Source organism: Xenopus laevis, chromosome 1S (genome assembly GCF_017654675.1).
Source record: "Xenopus laevis strain J_2021 chromosome 1S, Xenopus_laevis_v10.1, whole genome shotgun sequence".
NCBI classification, from domain to species: domain Eukaryota; kingdom Metazoa; phylum Chordata; class Amphibia; order Anura; family Pipidae; genus Xenopus; species Xenopus laevis.
The window spans coordinates 92,340,068-92,364,131 of record NC_054372.1 but is presented as its reverse complement, the minus strand read 5'-3'; the positions used below and the strand labels follow the sequence as shown (position 1 = coordinate 92,364,131).

At 40.6% G+C, this 24,064-nt stretch overlaps 1 protein-coding gene across 2 annotated transcripts in view; it reads right to left on the bottom strand.

Moving 5' to 3' along the window:
* Window positions 1-24,064, bottom strand: part of LOC108706858 (neurturin) — a 79,315-nt gene that overhangs the window by 20,129 nt on the left and 35,122 nt on the right. The window contains exon 2 of one of the 2 annotated variants that reach the window (XM_041579916.1): window positions 22,008-22,081. The exons of the other annotated variant lie outside the window; for it this stretch is intronic. The gene's annotated coding sequence lies outside the window, so the exon portion shown is untranslated. The remainder of the gene's footprint in view (window positions 1-22,007; window positions 22,082-24,064) is intronic. 2 annotated transcript variants of the gene reach the window in all.

Here is a 24,064-nt window from a genome sequence, read left to right as displayed (position 1 = left end):
AAAGTGACCTGTTCAAGTACTGCAAATACAGCAAGAAAGATCCGATGGCACACAGGTCGGCAAGAAATCTTCAAAAATGTATTTATAAGTGGAGTGAAATGCAACGTTTCTGGGAAAAAAACCCCTTTGTCAAGCAAAAGGTTTTTTTTTTCCCGAAATAAATTTTTGAAGATTTCTTGCAGACCTGTGTGCCATCGGATCTTTCTTGCTGTATGTTGCTGTGAGGTGGCCGAGCCTCTACTTTGAGCCTCTACCTGTGCACCAAGCATCTCTTTGATTATGTAGGGTGTGTGAGGGCCTGCACTGTTCCCAGTCTACAAGTACTGAAAATGCCATTGCCATTAGGTCACTTTAATAGGACAAATTTTTACCTTATTTTTTAATTTCCCTGTATATTAAAACATTCATGATTTTCAGCCTCATTTAAAATGAACAGAGCAATGTGATTTTTGCTTGCGTGCAATTTTCTTCTATGAAAAAAAATCTGTCAGAGATTGTTCTTATATTTAATGCTTGAGAGAAAAAAATGTGACTGTGTAACAAAAGTCAAGTGTGCCCCCCCTCTTTTTATGCAATCGCTTAAATTGTAACCCAAATGGTAGTTTGTGCTTAAGTGCTATGATATGTTGTAGCCAGCCAGTCTGAAGAAGCCTTGCTTACTTGTGCAAAGTGCAAAATGGGCACAAACATCATGTATTTTTTCCCATACTTTCCCAACGTCCAAAAGGCATAGTTCATGAAGACCCAGGCATCTCCCATGAATACATTCCTGCCTATACGGTACGGTATTCATGAATGTGTTATGTGGGTGTCTTTTTAGCGGTCCCTAGCTTGAACATCATTGAGATGCACAAGCTAGGGATGATGTAAGAAGAAGCAGGACCCTTTATTTTCTGTCTCCCCATGGCAGTCATTAAGAACAGAGCTGTGCTGAGCCCATTGGCAGTTCTGGACTAAAAAGCCCGAATATAAAAACACGTCATCTCAAACCTGTCGAGGTTGCATAAAAGTCAATGGGAACAGTCCCATTGATTTTTGGTTGTGTCGGGGTTTCGGGCAATTTCACAAATTTTTTTTCGGATTTTTCGGGTTAAAACTCCAAAAAATTTCGGAGTTTTCGGGGGAAAATTCACGGAAAAAACTTGAAAATCTGAGCTTTTCCCGCAAAGGTAATTTTTGGGAAAATGTAATAATAAATTAGCTTTAAAAAGTTTGTCTAAATTGTCATTATACTGGACCATGAGATATTTATATTATATTTTTTATCATAATGAATACAGATCAAATATGAATTAAATACTATGCTTTATAACACAGATAGACATCAGTAAATCATTCCAGACATTTTAAGAATTATCCAGCATGTAGAAACTAGTGGGAACAGAGATGTATTTGAAGATTACTAAACCTACCATAATCGTGATTTTAACATATTAAGCATGTCAGTCTCATTACATCTGATCTTACACTGCCCAGAATTTTGCTTGATCCCAACCTCTAATAAGCTGAAATTCTTTGATCACAGAAGCGCAGCGTAAACCTTGAAACAAGAAGGAAAACAAATTTGTAAGCATTGCTGGGATTTTGCTTCTTGGCTTTTCCTGGGTTTAATTTTCCTGAAATTGAGAACACATAATTCACCCATACATGGAAGTAAAGCAATTTATTAAATGGAAAGTTCAGTGAAACTTTTACCTTGGGTACCACATGCCCCAGCATCTAAAATACTGGCAGCACTTTATGCAGGGGCGTTAACCAGTGGCCAGAAAAATAAGGCCAGGAAAAGAAAAAACAACATATTTTGGGGGTTATTTACTAAAACTTGACAGGAAATGCAAGAAAAACACTTCTGTTCATTGAGCAACTTGCCTCAGATGGCAGCGCCAAACAAGTTACAAGAGCCACAGCAAAAAGCTGCTCCTTGTGAGTCAAATTTTGCCGGTAAATCTGTATTAGAGCATCTTTTCTTTCTCTCCCTAAAGGCTATGACAGACATGGAGATTAGTTGCCTACAATAAATCTGCTCTACTGCTGAATATATTGTAAATCGCCATTGGGAAACATACAAGTCACTTTGCCTTTCCACAGTAGGCAGAAGTTGGCTTGCAAGGGAAACTTTGGGCTATTTGAGTAAACTGAAGGTTATGTTTTCCCACTGGCAATTTGCATTATTAGCGGTGGGAAAGCATGTTTGAAGATTAGTTTCCAGCAGAAGAGCAGATTTATTGCGGTCAACTAATCTCCACACCATTACCCAAAATGCATTGCTACTAAACCCTCAATTCAAACCCTCCCTCCCCTCTTTGACTGCTTACATTTCCCTATTTCACCTGTTCCCCATTCAGCCACTAGGTGCAAACATTATACCAGTAAGCTCAGGGCTGCCATCATAAATCACGTGGCCCTGTACAATAACATTTTTTGGGCCCTCTGGCCCCCCATCCACCCCAGTACGGCCCCCAAGCCCCACCCCAGATCCCGTTCACTTCACACCACAGTAAAACGGCCACACAGACATCAGCTCTAAAAACAGTAGAAACACACACAAGTTAAAAAAACCTTTGGTAGTCAGGACCCCCTACAAGTAAAAAAAAAGACATTGGTAGCCTGGGCCCCATTATAAGTTAAAAAAAAAACACTGGCGGCCAGGGTCCCCCTTAAAAAAAAGTAATTGGTGGTCAGGGTCCTCCTATTAGTAAAAAAAATTTAGCGGCCAGGGTCTCCCTTAAAAGTAAAAAAAGACCATTGGTGGCCAGGGTGTAAAAATAAATAAATGAATAAAAATAAAGACCATTGGTGTTCAGTGGAACTTACCTTTAAAGGTCTTCTTCATTCTCCACTTCTTTGGGTCTATTTGCCAACTTTCAGCAGCTTCTCCTCTTCTTCGGATTCATTTGGTGGCTTTCAGGTTCAATCAGCAACTTTTGGGTTCAATTGGCAGTTTTCGGCTCCAAACTGTGGAGTTCGGCTCCAATCGGGGCTTTCGGCTCCAATCAGCAGCTTTCGGCTCCAATCAGCGGCTTTCGGGTGTTTTTGCGGAGTTCGGCAGCTTTCTGCTCTTTTTGTGGAGTTCAGCAGCTTTTTGAAACTTTGGCGCCTTTCGGTGACTCAAGGGGGCCGGCAAATTCAGGAGGTGCATCGTGGCTGGGCCCCCTTTACAGCACCGCGCCCGGTACGGTTGTGCCCCCTGAGCCTCCCTGATGGTGGCCCTGAGTAAGCTGCTACAGTTTCATCACTGTAAAACAAGCATTCATCTTAGTGGGCAATCTCTTAAACATAATCCAACTGTACACTATTTAGCTGGTGCATGATAACTTATATGTGGGACAGTATAATAAAGAAGAAACTCTAGACTTAATAGAAGTTCTGTGGTACATGCTTAGCACAGTATACTTACAGTATAAGGGGACATTTCTTAGACCACAGACAGAAGAGCAAGAGCTCTTTAGTACCCTTAGTACTTATTTAGAGAGCACTGTCCAGGTTTGGCTGCACCCTGAACCAAGGTGCAGAGTGAAGTTCCAGCAGGCCCAAGGCACCCTTGTCTCTACCACCTGTCCCAGAGTCTAGATGCAGCTACCCCCCCCTAGCTCACCCTAATTGGCACCCTGCCTTAAACGTAGTAAATAATCCATATAGTGTTGCACATTGACACATGAAAGGACACAAGTACCCATATGCTTTTATCTTACTTGGATGGTGAACAAGAAAATGAAGCAGCAGACCTATTCTGAATCTCTACAGTGTCTTGATGACACCAAATCTTGCTATCTGTAATCTCCCAGCAGAACACATAGCAGTAGAATGTAGTCACACAGTGGATATAAAATTATAATAGTGCAGACTTTTGATGTTCTGTAGGTCTAAAAATAGGAGGAGCAGTTTTATTACATCGACCCCAAAGGAGCCCAGGCCCCATAGCTGACATTCCTTCTGTTACTCCATTATATACAACTATGAAACAGAGCTAAACAAAACAATTTATCACTGTGTACTTTTCCAGGCACTACTCCAGTTTGGGATTGGCACATGCCTTGGTAATGGGAAATAACCAAGTGGGAATGAGTTTGATATTTCTCATCATAATAGCAATGTAAGGGAAGTGAACAGTTGACTTCTTTTGGCTAGTTGTTAGTTGCACTCTCCAGGCAGTAACTTGTTCTTTTATACCTCATATATAATCCCACACTATATATCGACAATCCCCTGGAAGTTTTTGGGGCAGCAGGAATTATTCCCAGTAAACGGAAATGCTACATGCACCATTAATAGTTGCTGTGTTACACTCTAATACACTCTATTCAAGTGAATTAATGGTTTCCTTTTAATGTTACCATTGCCTTGAGGTTTGCGGTTTGTGTAGTGGGAAAAGATTGAAGTATTTGGTATAGAACAACTGCACAAAATTTGTCAGTTAATCTGGAAGGGTATATCCACTTTACTTCTCTTAACATTGGTACTGTTGCTATAAATAAATAAATTCACATACTTACTTTTATAAACAGTGGATACATTATACAACAGAAAACTACACAGTATACTTTAGCATAGGTATTGGAATGGGGGGGGGGGGCAGTTCCCCCCCCCAAATGTTTGGACTGTTTTGCAATGCAGAAAGGGAACAGGTTAAAGTTTTCCATACAACCCACACTGCAAGCCACCCAAAGCGTGCCCCCAGATTGGAAACATCTTCCACAACACATGCAACTTAGTCAATCACAAAAACAAAAGTATAAGTGTTTCTTCTGCGTATAAACTATGTGTTTTATAAAATTATTTTGAGACTTTTATAAATACTATCGATACTGGAAATATGTTTTATTATGTTGCAATACAGGTCATACAATGAAGCAATTTTTCTCTCTATTTGACACTGAACTTCTGCAGAAAAAAACTATGTAATCCAGCGCAACAGGCAAGCACAAGCTTATGAGAACAGCAGAAGCTGCCAAGTAATTTCTTTAAAAAAGAAAGCTTATAGGCTGGATTCAATAGTGGAAAGTGAAGACAAAATGAATTTTCCATCAGACAGAAGAAAATAATTCCTTGAAGCCTAACAGAGCCTGACTTTAGACATAAAATAAGGCTATTTATGGAGCTCTTTTATTCCATAAGACCCAAAGGGGTTGCAATAGTCAGGACAATAAGGAACTGACAATCAGATTCTCAGTGGTCTTTTTGCTCTGATCTTGCAACACACTGTTCCTATGTCTTTGGGACACCCAATCTTAACAGAGAAATGATACCCTGGGTCAGGGACACAAATTTAAAACCAATTGATTTGATATGATTCTGTTATAATTAGGGATGCACCGAATCCAGGATTTGGCCTTTATCAGTAGGATTAGGATTCGGCTGGATCCCTCTGCCTGGCCAAACTGATTCGTAATCCTAATTTGCATATGCAAATTAAAGGTGGGAGGGAAATCACGTGACTTTTTGTCACAAAACAAGGAGGTAAAAAATGGTTTCCCCTTCCCACCCCTAATTTGCATATGTTTGGTAATCGGCTGAATCTTATGCAAAGGATTTGGCGGTTCGACCGAATCCAAAATAGTGTATTCGGTGCATCCCTAGTTATAATGCAGTAGCCTAAGCAGGGCTTTCCAGTGCCCGTCATGTTCAACTACTCCAAATGAACCACAGTGCACATTTATCACATGTATAAAAAAACCTATCTGTACACTCACATTATATAAACTACTTATACCAATACCCATATTAAACAAGCTGTCTGCCCCTTTCTATTCTTTGTCCTGGAGGCTCAGATCATTCATACAATTAAAAACAAGCCATCTGATTAACAGACTTGTCTTTGCTGGGGAACTAAGACTTTTGTAACAATTATTTAAAAAAGTAACAGGCTGTTGGCATATTTGTGCAGGCTCAGAGAAGCAGAACTGCTCAGTGCCCCTGCTCCATTGATTTGAAACTGATCAGCCTGTATGCGCTCACACATAGGAGTATATTTATCAAAGAGTGAAGTTAGAGATTTTTAAAGGCATATTTATGAAAGGGTGAACTTTCACCCATTGATGAATACTCTTTTAAAATCCCATAGAAATGAATGCAGAGTGACGGAATTTCACTCTAGTGGACTGTGGCGATCTCTAACTTCACTCCTTTGATAAATATGCCCCATAGGCTGAGGTCAGCCCAAATACTGACCACACAAAGGCTGAGTCCCATTCTTGAGTTTCATTTAAGGCAGATATAATTGCAGATGTATTCAGTAATGTAGCAAATTGTAACAGTTCAGAATCTTCACCTGGATTACTGAGCTGCCAGACTGAAACACCAGAGACAGGAACATTAAACTTTAAACGTCAATTGTAGGAAAACAATAAAAAAATAACAGATGAAAGCAACTCAAAAAAGTCTTTATTTTTGGTGAACAATCTGGAAAACGTGTTTGGAAGGTGAATTACCCATTTAAGCACTGGAGCCCAAAACTGATGCAATTTTTGGCTCACATAATATAATGTAAGTGACAGAAGATTGAGGAAAATAGAGTTACTTTAATGCATTGCGCTTGGTCTGAGGTGGCGAAGGCAACTCTGGCGAAAGAGGTAACCAGTAAAATCCGAATTTTAGTGAATTTGCGGAGTAGCGTCTGTTCGCCAGTGCAAATGACCGCTAGCGACAGTCTCTTTTGTTAGTGAATTGGCGCCTGTGCCCATAAATCAAGGATGTCCCTGCGGGTGGCAACGCTGAAGGAAAGTCGCTAGAGTTAGCCACTTCGTCGCCCTTTAGTAAATCTGCCCCAAGGTGAGCTGTTACAAGGGGCAAAATTAGTCACTGACTGACACAAGAGTCGATAAATACTTCTCAATTAAGGATGCTCCCAAAACACTACTGTTTGGTGGATACGTCACATTTATGTTATTTCTAAGCACATAACCTTGCACTTATCAACATTGAACCTCATTTTCCAGTTTGCTGCCCAGTTCTCCAATTTAGTCAAATTGCTTTGCAAAGTGGCAGCATCCTTCATGGAACTTTTACACACTTTTGTATCAATAGCAAAAATAGAGATAGCGCTCACAATGCTGCAGTAGAGACTGCTGTGGTAACAACCATTTAGAAAATGTTCCATTTACCACCGATTTTTTCAGTCTAGCTTTTAGCTCATCTCCTCATTAGGGATGTAGCGAACGTCGGAAAAAAAGTTCGCGAACATATTCGTGAACTTGCGTCAAAAATGCGAACGGTTCGCGAACGTCGCGAACCCCATAGACTTCAATGGGAAGGCGAATTTTAAAAGCTAAAAAAGACATTTCTGGCCAGAAAAATGATTTTAAAGTTGTTTAAAGGGTGCAACGACCTGGCCAGTGGCATGCCAGAGGGGGATCAAGGGCAAAAATGTATCTGAAAAATACATTGTTGACACAGCGCTGCGTTTTGTGCTGTAAAGGGCAGAAATCACACTACATTTCTAAACCTGTGTAATAAACTGCTTTAAAACGTCCGGCGTCTACATGCCAATCAAGTCGTGTAAAGGTTACAGCCTGTTCACACGCAAAGACGAAACGCGGCGCTTACTGCAACGCAAAAAAACGCAAAGAGCTTTAATGAATGATACCGTCAAGTGAGCAAATAATAGTTGTTAATTACTAGTTGAGCTTGTCACCTCCAGGATGTTCGTCCTGTTGGTGGCAATATTTCTGTAGTGGTGTGTTTAGCAGTCACCGTGCTTGTGCGCACGTGCACGGTCAGGCAGAGGTAATTCAATGTACAGTGAAGTGAACCAAAAAACACTGATTCTGCAGTGTGGGCCCAGTTTTGGTCTACTTTATTGATCACCTGCGGTGACCATAAAAGATGCGATTTTGCCACTGTTGCAGAACCCTGAAAAATTAGGCATGTGTACTTTCCTGAAAAATTATGTTTTTTTTCTCGCAGCCACTGAAGCACAGAGGCCAGAAAAAATATGCCATATGAATGCTAAAAATATAAAAAATTTTGTCGCAGCCACTGAAGCACAGAGGCCAGAAAAAATATGCCATATGAATGCTAAAAATATATTTTTTTTTGTTGCAGCCACTGAAGCACAGAGGCCAGAAAAAATATGCCATATGAATGCTAAAAATATAATTTTTTTTGTCGCAGCCACTGAAGCACAGAGGCCAGAAAAAATATGCCATATGAATGCTAAAAATATAATTTTTTTTTGTCGCAGCCACTGAAGCACAGAGGCCAGAAAAAATATGCCATATAAATGCTGAAAATATGAATTTTTTTTGGTCGCAGCCACTGAAGCACAGAGGCCAGAAAAAATATGCCATATAAATGCTAAAAATAGTCTTTTTTTTGTCGCAGCCACTGAAGCACAGAGGCCAGAAAAAATATGCCATATAAATGCTGAAAATATGATTTTTTTTTGTCGCAGCCACTGAAGCACAGAGGCCAGAAAAAATATGCCATATAAATGCTAAAAATAGTCATTTTTTTGTCGCAGCCACTGAAGCACAGAGGCCAGAAAAAATATGCCATATAAATGCTGAAAATATGAATTTTTTTTGGTCGCAGCCACTGAAGCACAGAGGCCAGAAAAAATATGCCATATAAATGCTAAAAATAGTCATTTTTTTGGTCGCAGCCACTGAAGCACAGAGGCCAGAAAAAATATGCCATATAAATGCTGAAAATAGTCATTTTTTTGGTCGCAGCCACTGAAGCACAGAGGCCAGAAAAAATATGCCATATAAATGTTGAAAAAAGTCATTTTTTTTGTCGCAGCCACTGAAGCACAGAGGCCAGAAAAAATATGCCATATAAATGCTGAAAATAGTCATTTTTTTGGTCGCAGCCACTGAAGCACAGAGGCCAGAAAAAATATGCCATATAAATGCTGAAAATAGTCATTTTTTTTGTCACAGCCACTGAAGCACAGAGGCCAGAAAAAATATGCCATATAAATGCTAAAAATAGTCATTTTTTTTGTCGCAGCCACTGAAGCACAGAGGCCAGAAAAAATATGCCATATAAATGCTGAAAATATTCATTTTTTTTGTCGCAGCCACTGCAGCACAGAGGCCAGAAAAAATATGCCATATAAATGCTGAAAATATAAAAAAATTTTGTCGCAGCCACTGAAGCACAGAGGCCAGAAAAAATATGCCATATAAATGCTGAAAATATTCTTTTTTTTTTGTCGCAGCCACTGAAGCACAGAGGCCAGAAAAAATATGCCATATAAATGCTGAAAATATGAATTTTTTTGGTTGCAGCCACTGAAGCACAGAGGCCAGAAAAACTCAGGATTTACCTGGATTCAAATGAAACCAGTAGGGAGGGAGGAGGACGCTAAAGGACAGCTGTGTGTGGAGTCATGAGGCGTGCAGAGAAGGACAGCTGCATGGGGAGTCAGAACAAGTCTTCCGGCGTGCAGTAACCCTCCGAGATCCACGCCTCGTTCATTTTAATAAAGGTCAGGTAATCCACACTTTTGTGACCTAGGCGAGTTCTCTTCTCAGTTACAATCCCTCCTGCTGCACTGAAGGTTCTTTCTGAGAGGACACTTGAGGCGGGGCAAGACAAGAGGTTCATGGCAAATTGTGACAGCTCTGGCCACAGATCAAGCCTGCGCACCCAGTAGTCCAGGGGTTCATCGCTCCTCAGAGTGTCGATATCTGCAGTTAATGCCAGGTAGTCTGCTACCTGCCGGTCGAGGCGTTCTTTGAGGGTGGATCCAGAAGGGTTCTGGCGCTGCCTTGGACTGAAAAACATTTGCATGTCTGACGTTACAGAGTGGCCAAAGTGCTTTGTCCTTGCAGGTGCGCTCGTGGCAGGATTACTGGCAGCTCTGCCCCTGGAATGTTGATGAGTTCCTGAAGTGACATCACCCTTAAAAGCATTGTACAACATGTTTTGCAGGCTGGTTTGTAAATGCAGCATCCTTTCGGACTTGTGGTACGTTGGTAACATTTCTGCCACTTTATGCTTGTACCGAAGGTCTAGTAGCGTTGCGACCCAGTACAGGTCCTTCTCCTTAAGCCTCTTGATACGGGGGTCCTTCAACAGGCATGACAGCATGAAAGACCCCATTCTCACAAGGTTGGATGCAGAGGTATCCATCTCCGCTTCCTCGTTATCAAGGACTACATCATCCACGGTCTCCTCCCCCCAGCCACGTACAAGACCAGGGGTCCCCAAAAGGTCACCACAAGCCCCCTGGGAAGCCTGCTCCTGTTGGTCCTCCTCCTCCACAAAGCCACCTTCCTCCTCTGACTCCACTTCTGACACCTCTCCCTGCGTTGCAGCAGGTGCCTGGGCTCGTTCTGGTGATTCCGACCAGAAATCGTGCGCTTCCTGCTCCTCGTCACGCTGGTCTACAGCCTCATCTGTCACTCGTCGCACGGCACGCTCCAGGAAGAAAGCAAAGGGTATTAGGTCGCTGATGGTGCCTTCGGTGCGACTGACCATGTTTGTAACCTCTTCAAAAGGGCGCATGAGCCTGCAGGCATCGCGCATAAGCACCCAGTAACGTGGGAAAAAAATCCCCAGCTCTGCAGATCCAGTCCTACCACCCAGTTCAAACAGGTATTCATTGACGGCTCTTTGTTGTTGCAGCAGACGTTCCAACATGAGGAGCGTTGAATTCCAGCGAGTCTGGCTGTCGCAAATTAAACGCCTGACTGGCATGTTGTACCGCTGCTGAATGTCAGCAAGGCGTGCCATGGCTGTGTAGGAACGTCTGAAATGGGCCGACACCTTCCTGGACTGCCTGAGAACGTCCTGGAATCCTGGGTACTTCGAGACAAAACGTTGGACTATTAAATTCAGAACATGTGCCATGCAGGGCACATGTGTTAAATTGCCCAGTCTCAGTGCTGCCAACAGATTGCTTCCGTTGTCACACACCACTTTTCCGATCTTCAGTTGGTGTGGGGTCAGCCACCGATCGGCCTGTGACTGCAGAGATGACAGGAGTACAGATCCGGTATGGTTTCTGCTTTCCAGGCACGTCATCCCCAAGACAGCATGACAACGGCGTACCTGGCACGTCGAATAGCCTAGGGGAGCTGGGGGTGCACAGGTGTGGAGGAGGAGGACCCAGCAGCCGAGGAGGAAGAAGAGGAAGAAGACGAGGTAGAGAGCGAAGGAGGAGTAGAGGTGGTGGCAGAACCGCGTGCAATCCGTGGCGGTGACACCAACTCCACTGTTGTTGTTGAGCCACACATTCCCTGCTTCCCAGCCATTACCAAGTTCACCCAGTGGGCAGTGTAGGTGACATACCTGCCCTGACCATGCTTGGAGGACCATGCGTCAGTAGTCATATGGACCTTTGGCCCAACACTAAGTGACAGAGATGCGGTGACTTGGCTCTGCACATGGTGGTACAGGTGTGGTATTCCCTTTTTTGAAAAAAAATTGCGGCTGGGTACCTTCCACTGCGGTGTCCCAATTGCTACAAATTTGCGGAAGGCCTCAGAGTCCACCAGCTGGTATGGTAAAAGCTGGCGGGCTAAGAGTGCAGACAAGCCAGCTGTCAGACGCCGGGCAAGGGGGTGACTCGCAGACATTGGCTTCCTACGCTCAAACATGGCCCTCACAGAAACTTGGCTGGGGGCAGATGACTGGGAATGGGAACTGGTGGTCAAGGTGGAAGGCGGAGTGGAGGGTGGTTCAGACGGGTCAAGGACAGCAGAGGTAGAGCAGTAAGATGCTGGACCAGAAGGAGGGTGGCTTTTAGTTTGTCTGTTGCCTTTGAGGTGTTGCTCCCAAAGTGCTTTGTGCTTGCCGTTCATGTGCCTTCGCATAGAAGTTGTACCTATGTGGCTGTTGGGCTTCCCAAGACTCAGTTTCTGACTGCACTCATTGCAAATTACAACGCTTTTGTCAGAGGCACACACATTAAAAAAATCCCACACTGCTGACCTTTTTGAAGCTGGCAATCTGGCAATCTGGCGGTAACAGTAGAAGTTGGCGGCGTTGGCGGCAATGGCGGGTGCGTTGGCCGGCTGACCACAGGTGAAGATACATGTTGTTGCCCTACTGTTCCCTGCGAGCTGTCCTCCCTGCTTCTTCTAAGTCTTATTCTCCTCCTGCCTCTCTGACTCTCCGTCTCTCCATCTGAACTATCCTCCTCTTGCTCTCTTCTACTGGGCACCCACAAAACATCAATCTCCTCATCATCATTCTCCTCAGATGCATCAATTTCTTCTAACAGCTCACAGAAGGAAGCAGCAGCGGGGACCTCCTCATCACTCATTATGTCCATCTCTGTTGTGTTCTCTGCCAGAATTAAATCTGGTGTAACGTCCTCATCTCCTTCATCTTCTTCTGCCAATAATGGTTGCGCATCACTCAGTTCAAGAAACTCATGTGAAAATAACTCCTCTGACTCCAGTGAAGAAGGGGCGCCGGTGGTGGAGGAAGTGTTACGTGGGGTGCCCATAGCAGTGGAGGATGAGGATGTTGTGGTAAAGTTAGAAACGGTAGAGGATGGGGTGTGCTGTGTAAGCCAGTCAACTACCTCTTCAGCATTTTGGGAGTTCAGGGTCATTGCCTTTTTAAAACTGGGCAATTTCCTAGGGCCACAGGATAGCATAGCAGCACGGCCCCTCTGCGTGGCGGACTGCCTTTGCCTGGCATTATTTTTAAAACAACAACAACAACTCAGTTGGTGTTTGTGGAGACGGTATTATTATTGATATTTAGACAGATTGTGAAAAAGCTCACACAGCTAGATGGCAGTTGTTTGAAAATGAAGAACACACTGGGCAAACAAATTGAAACAATGCCTGCAAGGTCAACGTATACACTACTACAGCAGTGGATACGGAATATATTATTGCTGCTTGAAAAACGTCACTCGGGTGGTGGTTCTGGAGACGGTATTATTATTGATATTTAGACAGAATGTGAAAAAGCTCACACAGCTAGATGGCAGTTGTTTGAAGAACACACTGGGCAAACAAATTGAAACAATGCCTGCAAGGTCAACGTATACACTACTTCAGCAGTGGATACGGAATATATTATTGCTGCTTGAAAAACGTCACTCAGGTGGTGGTTCTGGAGACGGTATTATTATTGATATTTAGACAGAATGTGAAAAAGCTCACACAGCTAGATGGCAGTTGTTTGAAGAACACACTGGGCAAACAATGCCTACAAGGTCAACGTATACACTACTACAGCAGTGGATACGGAATATATTATTGCTGCTTGAAAAACGTCACTCGGGTGGTGTTTCTGGAGACGGTATTATTATTGATATTTAGACAGAATGTGAAAAAGCTCACACAGCTAGATGGCAGTTGTTTGAAGAACACACTGGGCAAACAATGCCTACAAGGTCAACGTATACACTACTACAGCAGTGGATACGGAATATATTATTGCTGCTTGAAAAACGTCACTCGGGTGGTGGTTCTGGAGACGGTATTATTATTGATATTTAGACAGAATGTGAAAAAGCTCACACAGCTAGATGGCAGTTGTTTGAAGAACACACTGGGCAAACAAATTGAAACAATGCCTGCAAGGTCAACGTATACACTACTACAGCAGTGGATACGGAATATATTATTGCTGCTTGAAAAACGTCACTCGGGTGGTGGTTCTGGAGACAGTATTATTATTGATATTTAGACAGAATGTGAAAAAGCTCACACAGCTAGATGGCAGTTGTTTGAAGAACACACTGGGCAAACAAATTGAAACAATGCCTGCAAGGTCAACGTATACACTACTACAGAAGTGGATACGGAATATATTATTGCTAAAAACGTCACTCGGGTGGTGGTTCTGGAGACGGTATTATTATTGATATTTAGACAGAATGTGAAAAAGCTCACACAGCTAGATGGCAGTTGTTTGAAGAACACACTGGGCAAACAATGCCTACAAGGTCAACGTATACACTACTACAGCAGTGGATACGGAATATATTATTGCTGCTTGAAAAACGTCACTCAGGTGGTGTTTCTGGAGACGGTATTATTATTGATATTTAGACAGAATGTGAAAAAGCTCACACAGCTAGATGGCAGTTGTTTGAAGAACACACTGGGCAAACAATGCCTACAAGGTCAACGTATACACTACTACAGCAGTGGATACGGAATATATTATTGCTGCTTGAAAAACGTCACTCGGGTGGTGTTTCTGGAGACGGTATTATTATTGATATTTAGACAGAATGTGAAAAAGCTCACACAGCTAGATGGCAGTTGTTTGAAGAACACACTGGGCAAACAATGCCTACAAGGTCAACGTATACACTACTACAGCAGTGGATACGGAATATATTATTGCTGCTTGAAAAACGTCACTCGGGTGGTGGTTCTGGAGACGGTATTATTATTGATATTTAGACAGAATGTGAAAAAGCTCACACAGCTAGATGGCAGTTGTTTGAAGAACACACTGGGCAAACAATGCCTACAAGGTCAACGTATACACTACTACCGCAGTGGATACGGAATATATTATTGCTGCTTGAAAAACGTCACTCGGGTGGTGTTTCTGGAGACGGTATTATTATTGATATTTAGACAGAATGTGAAAAAGCTCACACAGCTAGATGGCAGTTGTTTGAAGAACACACTGGGCAAATAATGCCTGCAAGTGCACTACTATTGGTGCACTACTATGAAGAACAGCAAACAGCACTGGACACGTTAAAGAACAGTAAGATAAGTAAAATAAAAAAAAATATATATGTATATTAAAAAAAAAAAATTACTCGGGTTGGTGCTGCTGAACTACTAGGAGCAGCACAGTAGCACACCAGTCCCACTCCCCAACACAGCTAGACTAATAGCACTGGGCTCTTATAGTAGCAAAGTAAAAAAACAAAAAAGAAAATAAAAGCAGTCCTTACAAGGACTATTGGGTTATTACAGCAGTCAGCAGATGAGATCAGAAGAGATCAGTGCCCACAGCAGCTACATACAGAGCACTGCAGTAGAAGGTAGATTACTAGCCAGCAAAGCTACCTAACCTAAAATGTCCCTCAAATCCCTGCAGAGTTCTGTCCCTCCAATACAGAGCAGTATCAAGTAGATTACTAGCCAGCAAACTTACTATCAACTGTCCCTCAAATCACTAACAGCTCTCTCCCTGCACTAGCTCTTCCAAGCACACACAGGCAGAATGAAAAAACGCTGCAGGGCTTCAGTTTATATATGGAAGGGGAGTGGTCCAGGGGGTGTGGGGGTGGTCCAGGAGGGAGAGCTTCCTGATTGGCTGCCATGTATCTGCTGGTCTGGGGTGAGAGGTCAAAAAAAAGCGCCAGCTAAGGCGAACCCAAAATGGCGAACGTCGCGCGACGTTCGCGAACATTCGGCGAGCGCGAACAGTCGATGTTCGCGCAAACAAGTTCGCCGGCGAACAGTCCGCGACATCCCTACTCCTCATAGTAGATTAGTTGATTAATCTATTACACAATTGCAATGAATTCAAAATAGTACAAAATATGTGACCTGTTATCCAGAATACTTGTGGGTCTTCTAGATAAGAGATATTTTCTTAATTTGGATCTCTATACCTTGAGTTTACTAAAAATCATTTAAATATTAATAAAACCCAATAGGATTGTTTCGCCTCCAGTAAAGATTATTGATATCATAGTTGGGATGAAATACACATTATTTTTTTATTATTACAGATAAAAGGGAAATTATTTTCAAATTTTGAATTATTTGATTAAAATTGAGTCAATGGGAGATGGCTACCCATAATTTGGTGTTTTGTGGATAAAAAGTGTCTGGATAGAGGATCCCATACCTGTATTTTATCGCTCTTTACCCCTTCAAAAAGCTTTCCTACCACTAATGTTAAACTCATTAGTTTTCAAGATGAGAATGGGATCCATTTTTGAATAGTAGAAATGCTTTAGCAATTTGCCAGTCAGCACCATGGTAAACCTCAAAGAATCCTGAAAGAGTAAGTAAAGAGTTGGTCGAATGCAAAAATAGTTTTGCCATTCGACCATTCGATAGTCGAAGTACTGTCTCTTTAAAAACAAATTGACCCCCTACTTCGCCACCTAAAACCTACCGAGGTGACATGTTAGCCTATGGGGAAGGTCCCCATAGGCTTTCTATCAATTTTTAGGTCGAAGAAAAATCGTTCGATCGTTGGATTAAAAATCCTTCGAATCGAACAAATTTTTCGTTCGATCAAACTATTTTCTGTAAATCCATCGACTTCGATATTCGAAGTCAAAGGATTTACATTCGGCAGTCGAATATTTAACCCTCGATAGTAGACCCTTTGTAAATCTGCCCCTAAATATCTTTTGGAAATTTTGAAATGCAACTGCATTGACAGATTGGAACATTGAAAAAATCTTTATTCACTCCTCTATGGAAATGCTATGTCCCTAATGATTATGAAGAGTTCAAAACATCCCAGACCTAATTACTACCAGAGTAGAGGCGCCATCCAGATACAAATTCCAGAGCTTAATTCACTTCAGATCTTTTAAAATGTGTAATGAGATTAGAATGGATGTGGGGAGATATGATGGGAATTTAGGCATGGCAGAAAGCGAGAGAAGGTCTGGAAGCTAGAAATAGAAACAATAGAAATAAATAACATTGGAAGTCAGAGGAGAATCAGAGTTGAGACCACAGGTAGGAAAGAGAAATAAGATAAATAAGAAAGAAATCAGTGAAGATTAGGGTTGCCATCTTTTCTGGAAAATACCGGCCTTCCTATATATTTAACTTTTTTTCATATTAATAACATTGGCATCAACCATCATTTTTAATATTCCCAGGTAGACAGCACCACACATCCAGTCATGTTCCTTAAAAAGCCTTTATTAGCAAAATGGCTTTAGCAAGACAGAAATACAGCGACGTTTCAGGCCAACATCAGCCTTTCCTCAAGCTTGAGGAAAGGCTGATGGCCTGAAACGTCGACTTCAACTCGAAGTGAAAATGCTTTGACTATTCGACTATTCGATAATCGAAGTACTGTCTCTTTAAAAAACTTCGACTTCGACACTTCGCCACCTTAAACCTGCTGAATTGCTATGTTAGCCTATGGGGACCTCCTAGAACATATAGCCAACATTTTAGAAGTCGAAGTGAAATCGTACGATTGTACGATTAAATCGTTCGAATCGTTCAATTTGAAGTACGATCGTAGAACGATCGTACGATGTTAAAAATCCTATGAATTCTACTTCGAATATCGAACTAGCCTATTCGATGATCAAATTTCGACGTTTTTTTCACTTCGAAATTCGACCCTTGAAAAAAACACAATTAATTGTGGCCAAAGCAAAGTTAATGGGGTTTCATGTACAACCTATTTTTTTATAGGGAGGATTCAAAGTGCGCCCAAATTTTTTGTCACTTTGCTTATGCAAAACAGTCCATCTGGGAAGGAATTTCCCCTTTGCAAAGATTTCTTTATCTGTATATACTGATTTGCATATACACCTTGTGATCTCCCTGTGTACAATGTACAGTGCATTAATGTGGCAAGTAACCTGATGACTGTATTTCAAGTGTGCACAAGGTCGGACTGGGGGGCCCGGGGCCCACCGGGACTGCTGACCAGGGCCCCCTCCGCCCCTGTCCCCTCCTGTAATGCGCCATGCATGAAGGCGCGCATGCGCACATGCGCACACGCCACCACCTCGACGCGCATGCGCACACACGGCGATGCGTGCCGCTGAAATTATTCTTTTTTTTTTTTTAACCGATTTTAATCCATCGATCGAACGATTATCCTTCGATCAGAAAAAACTTGGAAAGCCTATGGGGACCTTCCCCATAGGCTAACATTGACTTTGGTAGCTTTTAGGTGGCGAACGAGGGGGTCGAAGTTTTTTCTTAAAGAGACAGTACTTTGACTATCAAATGGTCGAATAGTCGAACGATTTTTAGTTCGAATCGTTTGATTCGAAGTCGTAGTCGAAGGTCGAAGTAGCCAATTCGATGGTCGAAGTAGCCAAAAAAATACTTCGAAATTCGAAGTATTTTTTATTCTATTCCTTCACTCGAACTTAGTGAATGGGCCCCTGAGTGTGCATTTCACTGTGGTGATGTTTTTGTGGTGGTAGTTTAATCTCCTTGTTGGTATCAAGCTATGCTGTAATAAATTTCATGATGCACCTGTGTATCAATGCCCATGGGATTGTTTGGCCAGAGTTATTTATGGAAATCCCTCCAGTATTCATTTTAGATTTCTTTATTTCTCTATAGAAGTTGAAGCAATACTTAAAGGAAAACTATACCATTTAAACAATGTAGGTCTCTAGGACAATATATTGCCTAAAACAGCTCATGTGTAAAACCCTGCTTCATGTAAATAACCCATTTCCATATTAATATACCTTGTCAGTAGTATATGCCATTGGGTAATCATAAAACTGCCATTTTAAAAAATAAGGGCTGCTCCCTAGGATCGTATGATTCACGGTGAACACAAACAAACCAAACGTAATTTAGTTTCCCCTAGATAACAAAAATTGATTCCTTACAATGGGACCTTTTGTGGGCTACTATGGTCAAAATTTGTATTCAAATTAACTTTAGGATGTGGATCTCCACATTATACCATAATCTGACAGCAGGCATAGTCAGATTTTTCCCATCTTTTCTCACTCACAAGAGGCATTCATAAGGAATTCCCCACTCAACTTTACACTTTATTGTAGTAATGGAGCCCCTGGATTTTTTTTTACTACCTCCAAATGTGTTCCTACCACAAATGTCATTTGTTAAAGGAACAGTTCAGTGTAAAAATAAAAACTGGGTAAATAAATAGGCTGTACAGAATAAAAAATGTTTCTAATATAGTTAGTTAGCCAAAAATGTAATCTATAAAGGCTGAGTGAGTGGATGTCTGACATAACAGAACAGAACACTTCTTCCTGCTTTTCATCTCTCTGAGTTAGTCACACATGGGACATAGCAGTTCAGTAAGTTTGCAATTGATCTTTAGCATGAGATTTAAAAGCAAACAATTATAACCCTTGTGGGCCACTTCAAGTAATTGATTGGTGCAAAGCAGGAACGAATATTCTGTCTATTATGTTAGACATCCAGTCACTCCAGCCTTTATACATTACATTTTTGACAAATTGAGGTGCAAAGCAGGAACGAATATTCTGTCTATTATGTTAGACATCCAGTCACTCCAGCCTTTATACATTACATTTTTGCCTAAGTAACTATATTAAAACCATGTTCTGTTTTGCACAGCCTATTTATCCAGTTTTTATTTTTATACTGAACAATTCCTTTAAAGGAAAAATATACCCCCAATACTAAGACTTAAGCAACAGATAGTTCATATCATATTAAGTGGCATATTAAAGAATTTTACCAAACTGGTCTATATATTTCGGTAAATATTGACCTTTTACATCTCTTCCCTTGAACCACCATTTCATGATGGTCTCTGTGCTGCCTCAGAGAGATCACCTGACCAGAAATACTACAAGTCTAACTTTAACAGGAAGATGTGTGGAAGCAAACGACAGAAATCTGTCTGTTAATTGGCTCATGTGACCTGACATGTACGGTTTGTTTGAATTGTTTGTGTGCACCATGAATCCTAGAATCCCAGGGGATAGCCCTTACTTTTTAAAATGGCAATTTTCTGTTTATTATTACCCAATGGCACATACTAGTAAAAAGTATATTATTATGAAAATGGTTTATTTACATGAAACAAGGTTTTACATATGTTTACAACTGTTTTATGCAATATATTTTTTTTTGTTCAGGGGGTAAAGTTTTCTTTTAAGGTGGACAGATAAGCTCCTGACACCCAATACAAGATCTCTTTCTTACCCAATAATCCTAAATGCTTATCTGCATTTAAGGCAAGTTTTTTTGTTTTGTTCCATTAGAAATTCCCAGTTTAGATGTAGTTTACTTCTGTAACAACTTTTCTTCAACCAGGAGTGCAATATTGCCTCAAACGCCTATAATCTTCTTTGACATGGTTACTATTGATAACTATAAAGCACTATTAACACTGTTTGTTAGAAACACGTGTTACCATTTAAATTAATTATTTTACAGTGCTTTATTTATAATAGTATTTATTTTATAAATGATGAAATATCCTTAGCTCTTGGTGGTGGACGATTTGGCCATATTGTATCTAAAGAGATACAGCAGTATTGAGGTTTTTAATTGCCAAAAGTAATATGCAACTGTTAGCAATATTGATTTCAATGTTTATAAAATATTGCTGCAAGTAATTTGGCAGTTGGGTTTTAGATTGTTACTTCCACATGACCTCTTTGTGCTGCAAAATGAGTTGTGTGTTATTATATTGTGGGTCATATGATAATGTATAAAGTATGTACAATCGTGTATGTCAAATATGTGTATTATTATAATAAATTGTGTATAGCAAATACCATATGATGCAAAAACTGGTATGCTGTATAACAAACATAACACAGTAACATTATATGCTAGATCACAAAGTACAGCCCTCTAAATCTCTAAATCATTCTTTCTGCCCCAACATGGAAATTGCACATATTACAGAAATGCACTATATAAATATTGAAACAATTATGGCAACGTTTCTGTCTCCATCTAGGACTGAAACACTGGCCTGTTTTTAATTGTTTCAATAAAAATAATGTTTTTTTAAAAACTCTTTTGAAGGCTCCTGGTGTGCACCCATTCATTTTGGATTTTATTGACTACATCATATGTGAGAAACAATTTTTTTTTCTACATTGCACAGAGATATAATACTTTATTGAACTTAAAGCAATGTCAGATATGGGCTCCTGGGGTTCCCAAGAACCTGAAATCAGAGTCCACTTTCAAAACTATTAAATGGAAAAACTAATAAAAGACATTACTGGAGGTTATGGATAAGGTGCAAGGTTTGCTACAGTCCTTTTATCTAGACAAATGCAAACCTGCACCTGCTTGCTATGAGTTATTTAACCTAGGTAAACGCTATGGGGCTAATTTAAAAAACATCGCACAGGGCAGATTGGTTCACACAGTGAATATATTTGCCCTGCACATGGTTACAGTTATAAAGCTGAATAAGAGTGTCCAAACAGAATTTGCGAATTTATTTTCACACTGCGAATGTCTATAAGAGCATTTTAAATATGGCAAAAATCTCAAATTGCGAATATTATGTGCACACTCTGCATTTGAAGTAAGCCACAACTTCAGTGGTGGAGAAAATATTCGCAAACAACCTTGCACAGCACACACTCACGCAAACACCCATCTCATTTGCAAGCCATTTGCGATCATTTATTCTCAATGCGAATTTTCAAAAAACAGAAAGACGAGCACAGCAGTGCAATATTTTAGCGTTCAGGAAAAAACATGGGCAATACAAACATTTGCAAATAAATATGACTAAATGTGACTTTTATTACATATGGGGGATTGTTTTATAGGGGCCTGTAATATCTTCTAGTAAATCTACATATGACAAGATATAAGAGTGAACTTGCGCCATACTTTAAGGCAAAATTGTTATCTGGAAATACAAATGTAAGAAGAAGAGATGCAACATATTAAAGAATACACCCTTAGTGGTCATACACAAAGTACTTCTGCCAGGAGACTGGCTGAATAGGTGGACAGAAGTCAGCCCTTTCTGGACAGAGTCAGCTCTTTCCTATAAGCAGCTCTGTTACAGGCTGTTTCTTCTACTTCTTCCTATGTTGTCTGTCTAAATAATAGGATAAATATACTGTAGGAGGCAGTGCCCTTATTCAATGAAAGTGGCCATAGATTGCTCCAAACTCAGAGACTTAAAGCAATTCATTAATGCAGGGAGGCAGTGCGCAAACAGAATGGTAGACTGGACTCGTATTTTGCACTTTGCACATTGCCTTCATTTTGGTAAATAATACATTTGTGTATATATATATATTTACCTTCCTCCACATACTATATTACATACTGTATTTTGTTGTTATAAGGTTACTAAGCTCTCACACACAAACACTGTTCCCTATGGAGGTATATTTGGCTAATAGTAGAAAGGAAGTTTAAAATAGCAATGTGTGGGTTAGTTTTTACATGCCTTACCAGATGTATGGCAGAAGGATCTCAGGCGGTGGGATGGCAAATCCAGACATGAAAGTGTCAAAAAGGTTGGATTCCTGTAGAATGCATGAATAAAGACAAGGTTCTGAGATGAACAGAGTGTTCTACAATGCAGAAATGTATTGTATTGTTCGGTTTTGTTTTCTATGCACTGCTGCTACAAAAAGTCTCCAAATGAGTGAACATTAACAAACATGGCTATATCGGGGGTAATCTGATTGTTCGGCCGTATGGCCGAACGATCCGATTACGTTGTGCTGTGGGCTCCGGCGGGATTGGTCGGGTCAAAATCAAACCTGACCGATCGACCAAACGACCTATCTCCGCCGGACGAAAGATGTCGGCACATGCCACACATGATCCGAAAATCGTACGAATCCTCGATTCGTACGATAGGATCTGTGTGTCTATGGCCACCTTTAGTCTAAAGGACCTGAAACAGCAGGTTAAATCTGCCCATTTACTACCGTATATCTATTTTATATCTTTGTAGCCCTATACTGGGCTGCAATACAAACAATCAGTCGTTATGCCTAGTTTTGTCTAATTTAGGAAACTATCATTATAATCATACTAATGTCCAAATCACATAGGGTGACTACAAATTATCAGGACATACTCAAACACTTGCCAGGCACACGATAAAAACATTAATTTTGTCATGGTTAGATTCCCAGATAAATATGTGCAGCTACTGCAGAAGTCACGTTGATTTAGAATAAGCAGTGTCAAATCCTACCACTGCTGCAGCTAACTGGAATATATCTGCAGCTACAAGTTCAAGACAAAAATAAATGTTTAAGTCATTATAGCAGTCTTCACAGACTTAGTCCATACTCTGATAAAATCAGAAACCTTCAACCAGAGACACGGATACCAGAGATGCATATTAAAGGATCTAGGGAGTTACAGTTTAGACACATCCTAAGGTATGACAGCTAGCCTGTAGCACTGATATAAAAACCCAATCCTTCTGTCCATTAAGGACAGGAAATTAAGGCGACTATCTTGATTGGCTTAGAACTTGTCAAAGAACATGCAAACTGCACTGGGCAAGTGGGCATCACAAGCTAGCAGCAATTAAACTATATACAAAAACTGAAAGCAACTGAAAGACTTCTAGGTAGGGAGTATTAGTAACGATTTATAAACCTTTGACTAATATTTTATATTATCGATTATGTAAATATGAATGGTGCAAATTTTGCCACAGGTCTTGTCACCTATAGCAACCAATTAGCAGTTAGTATTTACTGTTATCCGTTTAAAAGCCAACATTACTATTAATTACAAAGCTGCACAAACTGTGTTCCTTTTATTACACAAATGGGAATGCCGTCCCTCTAGAGAAAAGTTACAAGGAGGAAAAGTTGTTTCATCTTTAATAAGGATAAATTATATCTTACTTGGGTTCAAGTACAAGGTACTGTTTTATTATTACAGTAAAAACAAGAAAAAAACATTTAAAAGTTTAAAAATTGTAATTTTTTTTAAATTAAAATGGAATCTATAGGAGATGGCCTTCCTGTAATTTAGAGCTTTCTGGATAATGGGTTTCCTGATAACAGATCCCATACCTGTACTAGAGTTTACACATGTATATATCCAATTTCTGCCAATATATTGCACATTTCAAATGTTTACAGTGCCTTTTTGTGATATGTACTAACTGGAGCCACGTCGTCTTGTCTCACTGTGTATTCGTATACTGCTCAGATGACAATAAAGTTTACTTTGACTTTGACTTTAGAGAATATCATACATCAGATGTAATTATGAAGAGATGATTACAAACAGAAATAGTGAAACTTTCAGAAATAGTTAGAAAAAAATTACACTGGAGATCCACACAATTCACTAAGCGGCGAAAATACACTAGCGACGCCTTCGTCGCACTTAGCCAGGCGAAGTTTCGCCAGGGCGCCGCTAATTCACTAAAATCCGAAGTTGCCCTCAGGGAGGTGAAAGGTAGCGAAGTTGAACTACTGTTAATTCGTCAAGCAAAGCGAAGTTACGCTACCAATGCCTAATTTGCATAC